This window comes from Lactuca virosa, chromosome 7 (assembly GCF_052849685.1).
Source record: "Lactuca virosa cultivar CGN04683 chromosome 7, Lactuca_virosa_CGN04683_v6, whole genome shotgun sequence".
Lineage (NCBI taxonomy): Eukaryota > Viridiplantae > Streptophyta > Magnoliopsida > Asterales > Asteraceae > Lactuca > Lactuca virosa.
This window is the reverse complement of record NC_136432.1, coordinates 172,737,888-172,744,338: the sequence shown is the minus strand read 5'-3', so window position 1 is coordinate 172,744,338 and position 6,451 is coordinate 172,737,888. Positions and strand designations below refer to the sequence as shown.

Below are 6,451 nucleotides of genomic sequence, written 5' to 3'. Positions count from 1 at the left end.
TGTTGGGTTTTGAGTTGGGCTTAGATGCTTGGATTCTTGATGGGCCATCTAATAACAAGTATATGGACTAGGAAATTTGGATGGGCTTTAGGGTAAGGCCCATGTGAAGGGTTTGGGACCAATTTGGAAAATTGGGCCATATGTTGGGCCTTGAATCATTGTTTGGCTTTTGGGCCTTCAGGGTGTGAGTTTGGGCATTGGGCTTGAATCAAGCTAGGTTGGGGGTAAAGTAGTCTTTTTACCCCAAGCAGGGACTTATGGTTATGTATTGGAACACAATTATTAATTGGGTGTTGTTTTGATGTTGACAGTTCGGGAATCTGTCATCCAGCAACTAGAGTTTCATCTGCAGGACTTCAGAAGTGCGAGGTGAGTTACTTTCCTGGTATGAGTGGGTCGAAGGCACCAATGTCGGCCCACTAGTAGTTGTTTATAGTAGAGATGATTGTCTTTGTGATAATTGTTTGGTATGCCACGATCTATAGAGATTTATGTGCTAGTAGGCTATGATATTATGTGATAGTGGTAGGGGTGAAATAGACCCCGTAACTGGTTGAAAGAGACCGAAGGGTAGACCAACACCCAGATATGCTAGGCAGTATGTGATTTATGTGCTAGGATAATATGTGGTAGTGGTAGTGAAATAGACCCCGTAACTGGTTGAAAGAGACTGAAGGGGTAGGCCAGCACCCAGATATGCTCGACAGTACCGGTTGAAAGAGACCGAAGGGGTTGAGACATACCCAGTACCGGTTGAAAGAGATCGAAGGGGTTGAAATATACCCAGTACCGGTTTAAAGAGACCGAAGGGGTTGAAATATACACAGTACTGGTTGAAAGAGACCGAAGGGTTTGTAAGCACCTAGATATGCTTGATTGTTATGTATGTATGGTATGTGGTATGATAGGGGAACTCACTAAGCTTCGTGCTTACGGTTTTCAGTTTTGGTTTCAGGTACTTCTTATTCGAAAGGAAAGGAGCCGGCATGATCGTAGCGCATCACACTATGGTTTTTTGAATTATGGGATGTTTGGGAGTTGTACTCTGATATTGTTTTCTTATGACATGTTTTGGTTATTGACGTATTGGCTTTGATTATGATATGAGATGACACTATCGATGTTTTCAGACTACTAGTTTTTATAATTACTAATTCAAAAATGAAATTTTTGGTTCTAAATTTTGGGATGTTACAGCTCTCCTTCTCTTAGTGACACTAGCGAGCATCCACTCCGTTTAGTCTAAATGCAAGTGGTTTTCGTCGTTTTCATTTTCCAGTTGCTGAGTGTTAGATATATAGAATGGCATCGATTATAAGAAGACGAATTTGAGCATAGTTTTTTTTTTTAAATAAGGTCGTTTGTCGTTTTCATTCATATTGAGTGTTTTTTTTATGTTTAGACGATAAATTATATCGTAATTTATTTATATTTTAAATTAAATGACAAAATTTATATTGAAATTTTTTTTGTCTGTCATAAAATTGTAGTACGTCGTAATTCGTCTGTTATTAAAAATATTTTTTTTAGTAGGGATATACAAAACTTATAACTGATAAACTATTTTAATTCCTACAACTTTCGACATCTTCAATTATTGAAACATGTAAATAACAAACTATAAATTTAATTTTTATCGGCTACCAACAAGTGCATCTTGGTCTCCTATAATATTCAGATTTAGGAAGTATACAACCCAATAAATACAAATATTACAGATCGTCCTATTCTAACAAATGAATAAGTTTATTCTTCTATTGACAAGTGTTACAATATTAGAAATCCTTATTAATATTATATATCACCTATAATGCCACATGTCAACCTATTAATTTTCCATTTAAAATTTAAAATTTAAAATTTAAAATTTCCACTCTAATTATATTAAATTAATAATTGATTATTCATTTCAAATTTTAAATTTCACATTCTAATTACATTAAATTAACAACAATAGAATAAAAAATAAAATAAATTAATATATATTATAAGATGATATAATTTCATGTATTTATTTAAATCAACGATTATAATTTTATATAACTAAAAATATCTCTTAATTAATAATTTATTTAATATAATTTATTTGAAATAATTGATTAATAATTTTAAATTTTTACTATAAAATTTTAATTAATTTTATAACCGTGGTTCTTACGGGTTATAAACTAGTTATTATATAAAATTCTCTCTAATAAATAAAGAACTTTTTTGCTACATGTTATTATCTAATGAGTTTTGATACTTGTTATTTTGTGATAATTTTTAAATAAATAATATCCACATGTCAATTTATGGTTTTTTCTAATTTTTAAAATTAAAAGGCACATAATACTTATAGTTATATATGTAAAGTATCAAATTTAATAAATATTATATTAAATTGCAATTAATATGTTTATTCATTCCTTATTTCAAAATTTTATTTTAAAAAATATTTATTATTTACATTTTAATATTTTATTTTTTTAATCAACCGTATAATACACGAGTTTTAGACCTAATAAATAATTATATGAACACTTAGCTAATCACCACGTGAAACTGAAAATAGTAAATGCATGGAAACCCTTTGTTTACCAACAAAGCTCTATCTAATAGATTGCAATAATTACATAACATTTAATACTTTCCTAAAAACTCTATATAATATATCTGTAGATAAGAATGCATGTTCACAGTTGACACTCTGTCCCGACCTTTCCATCTCTAAAGTTCTCCACATCGATTGGAAAGTTTTGATCTCAAAACTTTAAGGGCTTTATTGAGTGTGATGCGAGAAATTGAAAAAATCCATCAACCAACAGAAAATGGCGATTGAAGGACGTTATATATAATATTTGTTGCTTTAATATATATTTCTCGTGTTTCTAAAAAGCTTGCTACGACTTTGTCATGGCACGTCATGATTTCAAATCTTGTATCTATCTCTACGTTTTAACAAAATGCTGCTATAAGTCACGCCTTACAAACGTTATGACTCGTCATGACCCGTAAAAACTTAAGGTTTGACATTGTCGTTTATTTAAACCGTTGGTATTTCCTTATGTTTTACATTGATAAAAACTCAACAAAATGTTAAGTCACATCAACGTACAAAATAAGCTTAAACAACAACGATTTTAAAAAAAACAATATTTACAAAATAATTAATAAATTAAACCAAGAGTATATACATCGCTCTCTGCGGTTGTCCGAAAAGTCCCTAATTTTAGCTTAAATATTGAAAAATGGTTATAAGATTAACCTCATTTGTATCTTTCTCTTATTAATTTATTATTACTAATACTATATAATACAATAAAATTAATAAATATATAAAAAAATAGCGAGCACAATGACCATTCTACAAGAATTTAAAAATAATATTACTATTTTGAAAATAAATTTTAATCGTATTTGATATTGTATAATTTATATATTGAAAAGAATTAATAAATAAACTTAACACATAAAACCGGGATACCAGTATCCCTTACGTTTTCAATAAATTATACTAGTTCTTTAATAAATAAAAAATACGTAACTTTCTATAAATATGCATCCATCGGACACGGTAACACCAGTAACCATGGCTTCTTCTCTCTCTTTTATCCTTTTCTGCTTCATCTTCATATCATTCACCATATCCGACGCCGTTGTTCCCCCCGCCGACACTTTTCGGTATGTCAACCAAGGCGATTTTGGAGAAGCCCAGTCCGAATACGCCCCAAACTATCGTCCTCTTCCTCCATTCACATTTCCTTTCCAGCTATGTTTCTACAACACGACCCCCGGTGTCTACACTCTCAGTCTCCGCATGGGGGTCCGAAATGACGAATACATGATGCGATGGGTATGGGAAGCAAACAGAGGCAACCCTGTTGGCGAAAACGCCACATTCTCATTGGGCTCCGACGGAAACCTTGTACTGGCCGACCGAGATGGCCGGATCGCATGGCAAACCAACACCGCCAACAAGGGTGTCGTCGGTTTTGCTATACTCTCCGATGGTAATATGGTGCTTCGTGACTCGAAGGGTAGTTTTGTCTGGCAAAGCTTTGATTCACCTACTGATACGCTCTTGTTTGGTCAATCTCTCCGGATCCGAGGTCCGACGAAGCTTGTCAGCAGAGCTTCAACGACAAACAACGTTAATGGAGCGTATAGTTTCGTGATAGAGCCAAAAAGATTGGGTTTGTATTATAAGAACATGCTTTACTGGTCATCCACGTTTCCGGAAGTGAGCCAACGAAATGTGACTATTGTTAATGCAACATTCGGAATCGTGGAAACCGAATACAATAACGACTTTAACGCGCTGAGATGTCATCTTTCAAACTCTGATGCTCAACCTTATGTGGACTTGGACTTACTCCGATTCAATAACACATTATCGTATATCCGATTAGGCATCGACGGGAACTTACGACTCTACTCTTATCGTCCCAATGTGGCTTTTGGCATGTGGAGTCTGGTGTTCAGTTTGTTCGATAAAAGGGAGAGCACGAGGGGGGATATATATGAAGATGAGTGCCAACTGCCTGAACGCTGCGGCAAGTTTGGGCTGTGTGAGGATAGCCAGTGTGTTGGGTGTCCGTCGCCGGAGGGTGTTTTTGCGTGGAGCACAAAATGCAACGTGAAGTCGCCGTCTTGTAAAGCGGGTGGTTCTCCTTACTACCAGCTGAAAGGAGTCGACCATTTCACTTCTAAATACTCTCCGGGGAGTGGGCCGGTGAAGCAGAAAGATTGCGAGAGTAAATGCACAAAGGACTGTAAGTGTATGGGGTATTTCTATCGCACAGATCTATCGAGGTGTTGGATCGCTAACGAGTTGAAAACGTTGACGAGGGTCGGGAACTCGACTCATTTGGCCTACATCAAAACACCCGTCTAATAGCTCTGTATAGGTCTACGAGGAATGGGGGAATAAGGAAGATGAAGATTTAAAAAAATACCACAACTTGCTTTTCTAAATTTTAATCTTCCATTACGTGTTTGTATCGGAATCAAATAATATTCTTGTTTTAATATATTAAAATTGTCAAACTAAAATAATAGAGTTGATTTTGTTTGTTTTTTAAAATATAAAAAATATTTGCTGTCGATTGTATCTGTAGAAAAAAGGTGGACAAGTGCAGTCTTTACTGTTCGTTTTTTTCTTGAGCTATGCAGACTATTTAAAAAGGCTAAAGAAAAAAAAAACTATATTTTTTAAACTTAAATGAATTTTTAAATAATTCTAAAAACTTATAAAGAGCACCGTTTAAGGATGAATTAACGTTAAAGATCAATCACGAAACATTAACAATATTTTTGATGTGTTGTGTTTTGAACCCTTAACCTACCGCATGAAATTTCATTTTTCAACCATTAGACCTCATTTGGGTATGCGTTAATTCTAGTTTTTCAAAGTCTAATTCATACAACCATCTTTTATGCGTTTTTAGTATTTCATTTTTTTCTATCAATATTTTACAAAATTAGACAATTAGATAGATACTCTCAAGCATCACAACCAAAATTTTGTATATCTTCAAAAGTACAATGAAAACTTTGACATCTGCATCAAGCTTAGTGCTTCATCCACGCCACAATTGCTCCACTAAATAGAGACACATACCAAAAATACCTTTTATTTTTAATCAAGAAAAAGTATTGTAGACGGAAAAAACCAAATCCATATATATTACATCGTTTTTTATTAAATTAATTTTTTAGTTATATATGTGTTATAAATTCGATGTAATTAAAACAAAAATAACAAAACTAAATTAAAACATTATGAAAGAAAAAAGAAGACTTGAGAGAAATCTTGAACACTTAGAAGATTGTATTTAAGATGGTGTATTTTTATTTTTATATTTGAGGAATATTTATACTACATATCATCATATACATCATCAAAATAGTAACTCAATAGGTAAAGAAATTATTCAAGTGGTGAAATTTGTTTATCTACATGCTTTGTCTAACTCAATAATTTGATGGATTTTATAACACCCCCCTTGGATGATAATTTTTCTAATCTGAGTTCAACGTTGAAGTACTGCCTCGTTAAAGGCCTTGCTAAAGAAAACTCAGTCGGAAAAACTTTAGCGAACGGAAAAAGAGTGCAGTGTATAGTTTACTCCCCCTCATTTTGACATTTGTTACATTATATGCACATGTCGCATTCTGATTCCATGCATATGTTTTCTGAAGATTGCAATAGGAAGTGCCTTTGTGAAAAGGTATGATGCATTATTGTTGTTGGATTGAACGTATTTTATCTCAACCTTTTGATCTTTTTATAAGCTCTTCAATGTACTCAAAAAACTTTGGAGGTATATGCTTTGTCATGTTGCTCTTGATATATCTTTCTTTCATTTTAGTGACACATGCTGAGTTATCTTCATAAATTAAACTTGGACCTTTATCTTTATCCAGTCCACATGAAGAGAAAATGAGTTATCTCATCAATCTTAACCAT

General features: G+C 33.2%; 1 pseudogene; it reads left to right on the top strand.

Moving 5' to 3' along the window:
• The first annotated feature begins 3,547 nt into the window (after positions 1–3,547).
• LOC145125405 (epidermis-specific secreted glycoprotein EP1 pseudogene) lies at positions 3,548–5,087 on the top strand (annotated as a pseudogene).
• Positions 5,088–6,451: the final 1,364 nt, after the last annotated feature.